Source organism: Dryas octopetala, chromosome 3 (genome assembly GCF_963921425.1).
Source record: "Dryas octopetala chromosome 3, drDryOcto1.1, whole genome shotgun sequence".
Taxonomy (NCBI): domain Eukaryota; kingdom Viridiplantae; phylum Streptophyta; class Magnoliopsida; order Rosales; family Rosaceae; genus Dryas; species Dryas octopetala.
In genome coordinates, this window is record NC_141368.1 from 22467194 (window position 1) to 22482138 (window position 14945).

Here is a 14945-nt window from a genome sequence, read left to right on the forward strand (position 1 = left end):
CACTAACAGTAACACTAATTTTACAAGTTACATTAATTGGTTAGAAAATTACTATTTATGTTTCAGTTCAATACAAATATGATATCTGGACAAAAATCTATGCTGAATAGGAATTATTAACAAAATCATCAATTAATTATCTCGAAAACGGACAAGGATCCCCTACCCATTTTCCTACCATGCTTTGTACAAGGCTAAAATCTTAGCCATTGAACTCATCTTTCTCTCCCTTCTCTTTCTCTTTCTACTCTCTCTTCAATGGCTAAGATTTTAGCCTTGTACAAAGCATGATAGAGAAAATGGGTAGGGGATCTTTGTCCCTCGAAAACATATAGGCTAAAGTGATAAGATTGGATTTTGCCACAGTAATTGTTGTAAATTAATGTAACAAAATAATTTGGCTTTTGATTAACCAACGGACATCCTCCACTGTGTTTCTTGGAACCAACAACATTAAGAAGATTAAGTTTTGGATCTTAAACCATAAAGCAAGTAACAGACTATATGATGTATGATGTTCAAGGTTAAAAGGAAAAGCAAGGAAAGGAAAAAAAAAAAAAAAGCAAGGAAAGGAAAAAAAAAGGGGTTGTAGACTTGTAGGGTTGATTGGAGTTTATATTTGTTAATTGGTAATTGTCATATACTTACTCTTTTTTAATTGATAACTATCACATAGTTACTGTTTTTTAATTGGAAACTGTCACATTGTGAGACCTTGAAAATTTTTATAATTTATTTTGGAATGATAGTGACTTATTTATTAATTATTATATTGATTTGGAGATATTGGAATTTATTTGAAATATTTTGGAGGTAAATAAATGGATTTGAGGTAAGATTACTTGAGACAATGTCACAGGATTTTACATAACGTTTTTTGGACCTCGAAGTTAATTTTGGTGAATTAATTAGACTTTAAATTAGTTTTGTGAACCATTGAGGGAATGATAAAAAAATTGGAAAGACCCAGCTTCAATTTCAGTCTTTTTGGAAATGTCTCGATCTCACGATCACGTAGACTAAAACGGAACGTGATCTGGAGTTACGATTTAAAAGATATGGACAAACAAAGTTATAAGGGCATTTTAGTCTTTTTCCATCTTAGGGCTTTAATTAAACCCAAAAAAAAAATCTGGAACATTCTCTCTCCTTCCTCCCCGTGTCTCTCCCATATCTCTCTGTTTTCTCTCCTCTGTCTCTCCCTCGCCGATCACATCTCCGGCGCATGTGGCGCCGTCCGGCGACCAACGCCGGAGGTTCTGGGCTCCATCACCTTGCCTCTTCGTCGTCTCTCTTTCCCTGGTCTCTGATGGTCCAACCGACCCTCGACGGCGACGAATTGACGCGAAGACCGAGAGGAAGCTCTAGCCGGCGATTTCACTTTTCTGGCCAAGACGCGACGCCGGACCACCATCAATGGCTCTCTCTCGACGAACTGAGCATGATGACATCCTCCCTTTGCCTCCACAACCCTCCACGATGGCGAAAGACTCGTGGCTGCTCTGACGGCTTTTCCGGCGAATCCGACGGTGGATTCTGTCGACCTAGGTATCGATTTTTGATCATTCTCTACGTGATTCTATAAATGGATTGGGCCAATTGTTAATAGAATGAAAAACCCCAAATTGAACCCACGACCGCCGCGGGCTCTGCCGCATGTGGTGTTCGGGCTCCTTCGAGATGAATTCGACATCCTTTAAACCCACTGAACCTATATGAATTAATTCCCAGCCTTAGAATTCAAAAATTTGTTGCTGGATTTAAAATCAGATTTGGGCAGCCACAATAATGAACGATTTCTGTAAATTCCGACCATCCTTCTTCTGCTGTGGTGTTGTAGGATCATTGTTGGGTAATTTATTGACTATTGGTGTTACAGACATGTTGTGAAAGATTGGAATTCTTCAATTAAGGGCCGATCGCTTTCTGAAACCCTAACCGATTGGAATTATATGCGAAAGGTATAATTCTTTTCCGTTTAATTTGCGATGCTTATTGTCACGCCCCGAATCCCAGGCACATGCGGCATGTACTTTAAGGATTTCAAGAGTATAACGCCTGATTATCTGGCATTGTATTCTCAAATTCCTTAAAATACATAAGCCTATTTAAATTTAAAACTAGAATTTATTAAAAATATATTTTACTTGTGGTAGCTAATATTTAAAGAAATACAATTTAATGAGCCAAAATAAAAATAATTAATATTTATTCTTCAACTGGGGTCTCACTGCCTTATCCGCTCCTCGCCAAATCCTCAACTCGATTCAACTGCAAATCAACCCTTGCACTGTGAAATGGTGCACCAGGTTACACAACAAACCCGATAAGTTGTGAAGCTCGTATGAGTGCTACCCAAAATATAAAGAAACTTAATACATTTTCCATTAGGCATATAACCACATTTCTCACTTCCCAGTATTCAAGCAACAATATGGATCCATTTTGGCAACTCAAGCCGATTCTTTAACAATCAAAATCAATCACAGTCATCATACGTACAATTAGCAGAACTCAATAGCATTCCAAAATAATTTAGTTATTCAATTAATAACAAAACCATCAGTATATCAGTCCTCAACATTAATGGTATTCAACTAAAGCACATTCCAAAATTATAGATTGTTCAAGTAATAGCAAAACATCACAAATCTAATTCTCAATATTCAGTTATGGAAATATTAATTAGGTCAATGTGCAAACATAAATTAAATTCCTTTAATCCACCAAAGAGATCAAATAAAGTCACAACGAAATTAGTAAATTCAATAAACCACTTTCATTCCAATAGGTTCCATAAACTAACATAATTTATTTTTAATTTAACCATGTTCACTAACCAAGGTACCTAATTATACAATTATTCAGTTAAGTACAAAGATTATCTTAACAATTCAAAACCAATTCACCACATTATTATATTTGGGAACTTGGAAAATAAGCACACATATATTGACCCAATTAACAACATCACTAATTCAATCTGCAACGCACAATGATCTAATTAAATTACTCAACAGCAGTTATGATTAAATTGGGCTTTCATGTAGACTGGGTTGCTCGGCTGCTTGATTGTGTATCCACTACTTCCTTCTCTGTGCTCTGGAATGGCCAGCCTACCGGTCTCATCACACCACAACGGGGCCTTAGACAAGGTTGCCCGCTTTCCCCTTATTTGTTTCTAATGGTGACTGAAGGTTTTTCGGGTCTGCTGCGAGAGGCAGAAAATAGAGGGGCTATTGAGGGGGTCCGCGTTTCTTCCACTGCCCCCTCGATATCCCACCTCTTCTTCGCTGATGACAGTATTCTTTTCCTTAATGCCAACAGAGAAGCTAGTCTCACTCTTAAAGAAATTTTCCAGGCTTATGAATTGGCGTCCGGGCAAATGATTAATTTTTCCAAGTCAGCAGTGTGCTTCAGTCCTAATGTTATTGATGAAGTGAAATCAACGGTGAGTGATATCCTCCAAATTAAAATTGTTGCATGCCATGAGAAATATTTGGGGTTGCCAACCTCTGCAGGTAGAGGAAAGAAACAGCTATTTCATGAAATCCTAGACAGAGTCACGAAGCGGGTTAATGGGTGGAAAGAAAAACTGCTATCACGTGCTGGGAACGATGTTCTAATCAAAGCCGTCCTCCAAGCGATGCCCACCTATTCAATGAGCTGTTTTCAGATGCCTAAAGGTGTATGGCAAAAAATCCACTCCATTTTCGCCAAATACTGGTGGGCCAAGGCCAAAAATGCTAAGGGAATCCACTGGGCCAACTGGGATGCTGTATGCCATGGAAAACATGGTGGTGGTCTAGGATTCAGACATATTGGTGACTTCAATCAAGCCCTGGTCGCCAAGCAATGCTAGCGCCTCCTCATTGCGCCCAACTCACTGGTGGCTAGGATCTACCAGGCCAAATACTTCCCCAATGGAATCCTCCTCCACGCCCAGCTGGGCAGTCATGCTTCACATATTTGGAGATCTCTCCTATGGGGCAGAGAGCTTCTTCAACTGGGGCTACGATGGAGGGTGGGTACTGGGCTTTGTGTTCGCGTGTATCAAGATAAATGGATCCCTAGACCTTCCTCATTCTGAATCTGCTCTCCTCCCCTATTGGCGCCGGACACCATTGTAACTGAACTATTTTCAGCTCCAGGTGTTTGGAATGAACAACTCATTCGGGAATCCTTCTGGGAAGAAGAAGCCACTGCGATTTTGAGTATACCCCTGAGTACACAAATGAGAGATGATTGCCTCATCTGGCACTACGAACGAAATGGTCTCTATAACGTCCGCAGTGGGTACAAGACTGCCCGATCTGAAAAGGATAGAATTGCTGGAAACCCCACTACTTCTACGGGTGTGAACTCAAATCTTTGGAAGTCAATTTGGACCTTGCAATGCCCAAATAAAATCAAATTGTTTCTCTGGAGATGTATGCACAATTTTGTGCCATGCCGAGCCACCTTATACATGAGGAAGGTGACCATGGATCCCTTTTGCCCCAGATGTGAGCGTGCTCCTGAGACTTTGCTACATGCCCTTTGGGACTGCCCCTATGCACATGATGTCTGGAAATCCTCAGTGATATATGGCGCCTCGAGGAAGTGGATTTGGGATGGTTTCTCTGGTTTTCTACGTTACTTAACTACAACACTCTCCCATACTGAACTAACACTTGCAGCTTATATTTGCTGGGGCTTGTGGAACGCCAGAAACGACTTCCTTTTTAATGGCTCTGCTACCTCGCCCCTCAAGCTTGTGGAGCGAATGGATGAATTCGCGCGTAACTACAGGGAGGCCAACTTAAGAAAGGAGAACATGCCGAAACCAACACTGACCCAGCAATGGAGGCGCCCACTGGCTGGCTGGGTGAAAGTCAATGTTGATGCTGCGACATGCTCTGTATCGGGTGCTCGCGGTGTCGGGATCGTTATCCGAGATGAAGATGGCCATTTTCTGGCGGCTGGGGCGCTACAGGTGCAACCCTTCATATGCCCTGCTCATACCGAGTTGATCGCAGCAAGAGAAGGACTACGGTTTGCTTGGGACTTGGGCTTCAGGCATGTTCTACTGGAGCTTGATGCCAAGGATGCGGTGGCGAAGATCGTGTCCCAATCGCTCTACTTGGGGGCTGATGCTGCCCTGCTCAACGAGGCTGTGGAACTTGGTCTTCTATTTATCTCCTTCTCCTGTCAATGGGTACCTCGTAGCTGTAACATGGCAGCTGATGCTGTAGCCAAAATGGCCTTATCTTGTAATGTGTTCTCCACTTGGGTTGAGGAAGCACCCCCCTGGTTGCTCCCAATCCTCTCAGCAGATGTCTCCAATTATTCTTAATCAATGAAGTTTCCCCTTTTCTCAAAAAAAAAAAAAAAATTACTCAACAGCAAATCAATCTGCATTCTCTTATAAATTAAATAACATCATGACATTATCAATCAAATGGGCAATCCATAGCAATCCAAAAAGTGCACTAACAACACAAAAACGTCATCAGAACAAATTTTGGAGTTTGTCCATTCATGTCAACATGCCAAACAATGTAAACCTTATTCGCTCCCCACAATCATCATTTCAATTTATCCCATTTACATTCTAAAATTAGAAAGAAAAAAAAAACGAAATAAATCCATTTAGGTAATTAAGAACAAAATATTCTCAAAATTTCCAATCAGATTGTTTCTGAATTGTATTTAATTGGGCCACTGAACCATCGAAACGGGCGGCCGCCACCACACACGGTGGCTGCCCCGCCCCAAACAACACACAAACATCAACAAAAACTCACCAAAAGGACCTAGAAAGATTCCTAGAACCTCAATTGAGCGGAATCGGGTCAAACAACCATTAACCCGTCGCCAAAAGTGGTGGTTCCGATGGTGGCAGCGGCGGCACAATCTAGAAATACCCAAAATCAACTTTAAATAATTCTAATTGCACAATAGAACCTTCAAGTGCACAAAAACAAGAAATTTCAAGAAATTCGAAATAGGCATAAAACCTAAAATTGAATTTTCAATTTCTCAAAATTGGGCGTACCCACCTTAGGGGAAATATTACTCATACCTAGAGGATTGATTTTGACAACTGGACCGATGGCCAAAAGTTGTCGGAAATGGCTGATATCGGCGGTGGAAGCCGGCGGTTGCGTTGGACTTCTCGAGCTCATTGCTCCATCGTAGAGCATCGTATGGGCGAACATAGATCATGGTTGAACTCGTCGTGGTGAGGGGAAGAAGACCCAATAGGTTCGGTGTCTCATCGTCGCCGAAAAATTGAGATCGTCGGCAAGAGCCTCTCTCGATCTTCGCATCGATTCGTCGCAGTGGTGGCTTAAGTGAGTGATCGGCGGCCAGGGGTAGATATAGGAGGAAGAGGCGAGGCTCATGGGCCAGAAACCTAGCCCATCCGTCGCCGAACGCGCCGCCACGCGCCGGTGGCAGGTCGGCGAAGGTGAGGGGGCGAAAGAGACAGAGACGCGGAGAGAGAGGGAGAGAGAGAGAGAGAGAGAGAGAGAGAGAGAGAGAGAGAGAATCCTCGAAAATTTCTGGAATTTGGGGGTTTTAAAGCCTTTTAACTTTAAATTACTAAAATATCTCTCGCAATCAAACGCTTGTAACTTTTAAACCGTACCTCCAATTTACAAACCGTTCGCATCTATGCGCTCGTGAACTTGGAAACTTTCTAAGGAGACCAAAACTAAGATTAAAAACCCATTATTTAAACTAGTCAACTTTGGGGTCAAACCAAATTATAAACATTTAAAAAAAAAATATAACTCTCCAACAATTCATGTAAAAACAAGGTAAATTATAAAGGAAAATATGAACTTTCTAGGATATTACACTTATAGATTTGTGGATTGGGTTTGAATTGATAGGATTGTTGTTGGGAATTGAAAGGTATACAATATACGGGAAGCTCGATAATGTGATTGGTCGATTATCCAACGTGGAACCGAATTGACAAGGTAGTTGAGATAATTATTTGTTGAGGGTTTAAATCCGTCGGTTTTGTTTAGGTTAATTAAAATTTTTTCGAAGTTAGAATAATGTTGAGCATATTATGTATTTTAGAGAAACTCGGTTCGTGGTCAATTTGATAAGTTAAACCGGATTAAAGTGAGGATGATTAAGGAATGATTTCCGTTAAGGTAGGGTTTCATTCCGTTCCATTTATCTGAATTGATCGAATTAGTACTTGGAAATTGATTAGTTTGTAACGACCCGACTCCAAGTTTTTTTTTTTATTCAAGTTTAAACTTAATTGTCGGATTCTATTTAAGTTTTTCGGATTCTAGAGTTTTAGAAGGATGAATTAAAAAATGAAACTTTGGCCAATAATTTCTAGACGGTTAAATAGAACTTCAGTTTGCAAATGCGTATGCGAAAATGGACTTTAAATCGGAGTTTCGTGGAAGGAAGTATGGAGGTCATGAAGAATTACGAAGGCAAGTGGAAGAATTGCTTGAGAGACGACATATTAAAGAGAGCCTTAGTCCTTGTGTAGTACCGGCCTTACTCACTCCCAAAAAGGATGGCTCTTGGCGTATGTGTGTGGATAGTCGAGCGATCAACAAATTACGATACTATATCGCTTCCCAATTCCTTGTTTAGATGACTTGTTGGATCAATTGAATAGTGCTACAATTTTTAGCAAACTTGATCTCAAGAGTGGGTATCACCAAATTCGTATTAAAGAGGAGGATGAATGGAAGACGGCTTTCAAGTCACGAGAAGGGTTGTATGAATGGTTGGTCATGCCAATCGGCCTATCCAATGCACCTAACACTTTTATGAGGGCGATGAATCAAATGTTTCGTCCATTCATTGGAAAATTTTTGGTGGTTTATTTTGATGATATTCTAATTTACAACCCTACACCGAAGTTACATCTTGATCATCTCAAAGAAGTGTTGAAGGTTCTCAGACAAGAGAATTTTTACTCTGCCGCCAAAAAGTGTTTTTTCATCCTAAAATTTCAAAGGATGGAATTTTTGTGGATGAGTCAAAAGTTGAAGTAGTGAAGATTTGGCCATTACCAACGACCTTACATGATGTTTGAAGCTTCCATGAGTTAGTATCTTTTTATCGACGTTTCATTCCTAATTTTAGCAGTATCATGGCTCCTATTACAGATTCCATTAAATTTGGAAAATTTAATTGGACTGACGAAGCTACAAAGGCCTTTCACAATATCAAGCAACAATTAATTGCTGCTCTAATTTTGGTTCTTCCTGATTTTAACAAGCCCTTTGAATTACATTGTGATGCATCCAAGGTAGTTGGGGCGGTGTTGAGTCAAGATGGCTGACCTGTGGCCTTTTATAGTGAGAAATTAAATGGAGCCAAGCAAAATTATAGCACCTATCATCTGGAGTTTTATGCAGTGATATAAGCTTTAAAGCATTGGGATTTGTATTTATCTCACAGTGAATTTATCTTGTATTTTGACCATATAGCCTTGAAGCATATTAATTCACAAGACTAGTTGTCTGCTAGGCATGCTAAATGGGTGGCTTATCTTCAGCTATTTATGGTCGTCATTAAGCACAAGTCAGGTGTCTCGAATCGAGTGGCAGATGCTCTTAGTCGGCGATCACATATTCTTACTATCATGAGGACTCAAGTTTTGGGTTTTTACTCTTTTCGTGATTTGTTGGGTGATGACCCCTATTTTTCTCCTTTTATGGTTGACGTGGCAGCAGGAAAACGCTCGGATTTCACCATGCTTGATGGATTTCCTTTCAAAGGAAATCAGTTGTGTGTTCCTGAATCTAGCTTACGCTTGCAGATCATTAGAGAAATGCACAATGAAGGGCATGTGGGGCTTGACAAGACTTTGCAGCTTATTTCTTCTTATTTTTGGCCAAAACCAAGACGTGGGGTGACTAAGTTTGTGGAAGGTTGTCACATCTATCAGTTATCCAAGGGCACTGCTACTGATATTAGTATGGATTTTGTATTGGGACTTCCTCGAACCCAAAAGGAATGGATTCTATTTTTTTAGTCGTGGATCGATTTTCCAAGTTGGTACACTCAAGGAGTAAAATTTCGTTTTTTAGAGGTATGAAAATTTTAATACCATACCAAATTAATTTCGAAAAATTTTGCCGAAATTTCGTCGAAATTTTTGAAATCCTCGAAATTTCGGCGAAATTTTCGATGTAGAGACCGGAGAGAGAGAGGGGAGGCAGAGACCGGAGGGAGAGGGGAGGTAGAGCACCGTCGCCAGAGGGAGAGAAGAGATCGGAGAGGGAGAGCCGTTGTTGGAGGGAGAGGAGATCCGGAGAGGGAGAGGGAAGAAAAGATTAGGGAGGAGGGAGAGGGAAGAGAGAGATTACGAAGGGAGGAGAAAAATTGGTGAAGGGAGAAGAAAAGAAAAGCTGGAGAAAAAAAAAAAAAAGGCAGCCACTGGAATTGGAAGAAGACGAAGAGTTGAAGACCACTGGGGAAGAAGAAGGAAAAGGAAAAAAGAAAAAGAGGAAGTCACGTCACGGGGGAAGAAGAGGAAAAGGAAAGAAAAAAAAAGAAGAGAAAAGAAAGGAAAAGGGAAAAAAAAAAAGGAAAGAAAAGAAAAAGGAGAGAAAAGAAAAAAAAAAGAAAAAAAAAGAAAAGGAAAGAAAAAAAAAGAAGAGAAGAAATGAAAAGAAAAAAAAAAAGAGAAGGAATTTTTTATTTTATTTTTTGTAAGGTAGATTGAGATTTGGAATCTGTAGGCAATTGGAAAGAAAAAAAAGATTTGAGATTTTATTTGGGGTTTGATTTGGTCATTTTAGTGTTTCGTTTAGTTGTAAACATAAATTATGAAAAAGAAATTTATCCTCTTATCATGAAGTTTCATTTACTTAATGTTTGGTTTTCCAATTACGATAATTTGTAAAATTGAAATTTTAGATAAACCGTTGTTGCCACTGCTGTCATCGGATTGGTTCTATTTTAACCCAATTCGGCTTACTTTAACTATCGAAGACCATTTCCAAGTCCCTTTGAGTAAGCTTGCTACTTTCCGTTGCCACATTAGTGATTTATTCGTGTAATTTTATTATGTAATTATTAATTAGTGAAGTATTTTTTTAACAGTATTGTCTCCGGCGCGCATTATATTCATCACATATCATATGAAATCTACAATATTATTTGATTTATTCAATGTTTTTTATCAATGTAGTAGATAATATGTTAAATAAACATATGGTCAAGTTTCATTCAAAATTTTCATATTTTGATAGCAATTTTCGTCGTTTTTGTCCAATTTTATCGAAATCGAAATTTTAATCGAAATTTCCGCGAAAATTTCCATCGAAATTTCCATCGAAAATTTCCTCGAAACCGAAATTTTACTCCTTGGGTACACTTCATTTCGTGCAAGAAGACTACCGATGCTGTGAACGTGGCTTAATTTTTCTTTTGAGAGGTATATCGTTTACATGGACTACCATATTCTATTGTTTTTGACAGGGATACTTGTTTTCTTAGCCATTTTTTGAGGAGTCTATGGTAGCTTGTCAATACAAAGTTGAATTTTAGCAGCACTTATCACCCCAAACTGATGAGCAAACGGAGGTGGTTAATCATTTCTCTTGAAAACTTATTGCGGAGTTTGGTTGGAGATAATTTGAAGTCATGGGATGAAAAACTTTGACAAGCTGAGTTTGCCTTTTCTTATTACTTACGGCTATAATCCAAGGATGCCCCTTGAACTTGCCCCTGTTCTAGATATGAAGCGGGTAGATGTCAAAGCGAAGGATTTTGTGACTCAACTTCAACATATCCATGAGCATACAGAGAAGAAAGTAGAGGAAACCAATGCCAAATATAAGGAAGCGGTGGTTTCAAAAAGGAGGTATGTGGAGTTAATTACACTTACACTTTCTGAGGTTTATCGTCTTTTCACATACATCCACTGGGGTTTCAAAAATTATACATACACTTCCTGAAGTTTCAAAACTATTGTATATAACCTCCTACAAGAGAAAAAAATAAATAAACAAAAAAGAAAATATTTGTATTGAGGTTAGACCTTACACCTTGAGTAATCTTATTAGGTCATTTAACCCCTTAGCATGCTTTTTTGCATAATTTTCCATCATTTTTCGTCTCACTATAGGCGGTTTATATGCAACAGTTTTGAAACCTCAGAGGGTGTATGTATAATTGTTGAAACCCCAGGGGTTGTATGTGAAAAGACGATAAACCTCAGAGGTGTAAGTATAATTAACTCGAGGTATGTGGAATTTTCAATTGGTGATTATGTTTATGCTATGCTAACCAAAGATATATTTCCTATTGGTGAGTACAACAAGCTAGCTGCTCGAAAGATTGGACCAGTAGAGATTGTGGAGAAGATCAACCCGAATGCATATCGCCTCAAACTTTCGAGTCATGTTCGTACTTCTAATGTTTTCAATGTCAAGCACCTATTTCCTTATCGTGGTTGTAGCTCTGAGGAGGAGGATGTGAATTTGAGGGCAAATTCTTTCCAATATGGGGATGATGATGCGGCACGCATTGCAGTCAGCTATTTAGAAACAATCGAGACAAGCAAGGGAGCAAAAAAGGGTGAAAGGAAGAAATGAATGAATTCCCTTTATGTTTCTTAGACAAATTGGGATGTTTTAGAAGTTTTTTCTTGCAAGCAAAGACTCTCCTTTAATTTTCCTTTCCTAGTCGAATAAGGTGTTTAGTTCTATATAAAACCCAAGTTTTCATTGTAAGAGGTTAGCTTATTTTTTGAGATTCATAATATAATAGAGAGAAGATTTTCTCCAAATTCCTATTGTTCTGAAAGTTTTTGGAATTTTCAATTCATAGAAGGTTGTGTTATTTTCCCTCTTATTGTTTCATCACTTAGCCGCTGCATCAATAAGTCAACAATTAAAGGAAATCAAAATTGAGCATAAGTATGTAAATTAAATAATGCGAAGTATATAGAAGAAAACAACTTTCCATGGAATTAAATTTGTGGATACAATCCACATTTGTGTTTCAAAATGTAACAATTAGTTATAAGCTAATTAATTAACTTGGTAACACCCTTAAACCAAAATCCTTAAGATCTGGGGTGTTACAGTTGCAGATCCGTTGGTGCATGCCAGAAAGATGGCTTGGTTGCAATCACGATGGGGGAGGGTTTGGACTTTGGACTGAAGGGAGGGGTTACTGTTGAATGTTTTCTTAGAACAAAATAAACATCTATTTCATTCTAAGTATACTCGCAAGTGCACGAATCGCATCAGTAGCAAAGCGTACAAGCACGAAGTCGATCCTACATGGAATGGTTAATAAACAACAAATCAGTTCAAATAATCACAAGAATAACTAAATGGGGGTTTTAGAGAGATGAAAACACACGCACACATCACCACACGCACACACCCTTTATTCTATCTTGCAATGTTAAGTTTTCAGTTTCAAATCAGATATGCATACTCTAACCATCCAAGGCTAATGACAATTAATTCAAACACAATGTATTAAAATTTGACTGCTAAAAAGGTTTGATTAGTTACTTTCTCGCAATTGTTCTCCTAAGGCATAAACTAAGAGCTTCTTAGGCCTTCCTTAATCAGTTAACTTACATGTTCCCTAGTGCTAAGCTAAGGCAGCTGTTACCCATGCAAGAGTCATTAAGATTTGTGAGAACGTCAAACATGCACAACATATAAGCTTTGATTATTTCTTATAGAGGTCGCCCAAAACCATTACCAAGAATAATCCCTTATTCCCTTGTTACTTGTGATTTAGTGTCTGATTATTTCGCAGCTAAACCTAACAAATAAACTAGATGCAATTATCCTAAGGTGGCCAGTCAAATGACGCAAACAACTAGTGACAGATTCAATCACATAATGAAAAATTAATACATGCAAACATCAAATTAATTAATCAAGAAACGGATAAACAATTTGTTAAAGCAAGCATACTGAAAATCAACCTACAACTAATATGCAAGATAAAATAAATAAACCTACATAATTAAAACAATAAAAAAAAACTGAAATAAATAAACAAAATCCCAATTCATATTAATAATAAATTCAGAAACACAACTAATAATAAAATCAAAATTCTAGACGAAAAAATAAAGAAACAATGGAGAGGGGCTGCGGCAAGGCAAGGAAGAGAAGGGAACCTCACACAAGCAAGTGGCTCACGGCTAGGGTGAGCTAGGACTTGCTGCAAAGGCTCCTTCTTCCTTGCTGCCACGCCACTCTCTTCCTCTATCTAGAACTCGTCACCTCTCTCTCTTTCTGAAACTCTGAAAAATAATAAAAACTGAAGGTCTGAAGTTTGAGAGAACATGATATATTTATAGAGATGTAAGGGAGAAATCCTTGTGAGACAAGACTACGTTAACTTGCGGCAGCAGCTAGGGTTAGAGGAGGCTTGGGCTAGCAGAAAGGCTTGGCCTTTTGGGCTTAAGTGACTTGTGCAAGGCCTCATAGGGTTTCCTTCATGCGCATGGGCTGCTGGGTTTTGGACCTTGAGTGATGGGCTTCATGGCTGCTAGGGTTTGCATGGCATGCACATGCATGCATGGGCTGCCACCTTGGGTCTTGCGCATTGGGCTTGGGCTGCTAGGGTTAGGCGCATGCATGCATGCATGGCCCCTCTTGACTTCGGCATGACCTAGGCCCATGGCCCATTAGACTTGTTGACTTGCCATAGTTGACAATTGACCATTGACTTTGACTTTCCATTTCACCCCTCATTTCCATTTGAATTTGAATTCATTTATTCTCTCCATTCATTTCCATGGATGTCCACCATCTTCTGGAAGCTTCTGGAACCTTGACTTTGTAGAGTTGACTTTGACCAACCTTTCCTAGTCCAACTAGGAGTTCTTGTAAATGAAAAATTCCTTATCATTTTCGACTTCTCGTAATGACCATATTGCCCCTGGGGTCTCCTAGTGTCATTAGGACTCATTTAGCTAGTAGAGTTAGGTTTTCTAGTTCAACTAGAAATTCATGTTCCAATCAGGATTTCTTATTTCTGGCTCTGCAATGATGATTCTGGACTTGATGTTTTCTAGTGTGACTAGGAATCCTCATTTGACTAGAATTTCTGCACAAATCCTGGTTTGACCAGGATTCGACTCGTTTTCCTAGTTTGACCAGGAAATGTCCCAAAATGGCTCCATTTGCTCCCTTTTTCTATTTCTGCTTCATTTGACTTGAAAACACAAAAATAAGACAAGAAACAAAAAATATCGAGTTCTAACACTCTGGGTTAAGGAATTAGTATTATAAAGTGATGCAAAATGCACACTCATCAGTTACTAATTAGGTGTGGTTTTAATTTTTAATTTTTTTAATTTGATTAAAAATTTTGTTAAATAAAAACGAGTGAGAAAAAGTTAAATTTTTTAATTTTTATTTAAGGACAAAATAGGAAGTTTGGCGAAAATAATTAAAAAAATATGATGATTTAACAAAAAATGTCATCTAGGTGCCATATTACTACACGGTGCAAAGTGTGGATGGTAAATGTTGAGCTTAATTTATATACATATTTTATCCTTAAAACCATATATTTTTGTCTATGTCTTTTAGCAATTTTTAGTGTTTTAATTCTTATTTTTATTATTTAGTTAATTAGTGGGTTTTATTAATTTTTTGTCATATCTCTTAGATTTTATTAGGTAGCATTTTTTATTTATTTATTTAGACTAAATTTTATTTTATTAGTTTATTTGAATTTTGTAGGTTTAATTAAAAGAAAAGAGAAGGACAAAAGCCCAAAAGAAGAAATTAGTGAAAGAAAGAGAGAAGATGCAGCCCAATTACACATGGCCCAACCCAATGGGAGGCGAAGAGTCACTCGCCAACAGTAAAGCTTCCGCCCAAATGCAAAATTGTTTTGATTAATCATCCTTCCTCCAATGCCACAGTGACACGTGGCAAGCATCTGCCACTTTTTCCTTTCTTTCCGCCTACCTCTCT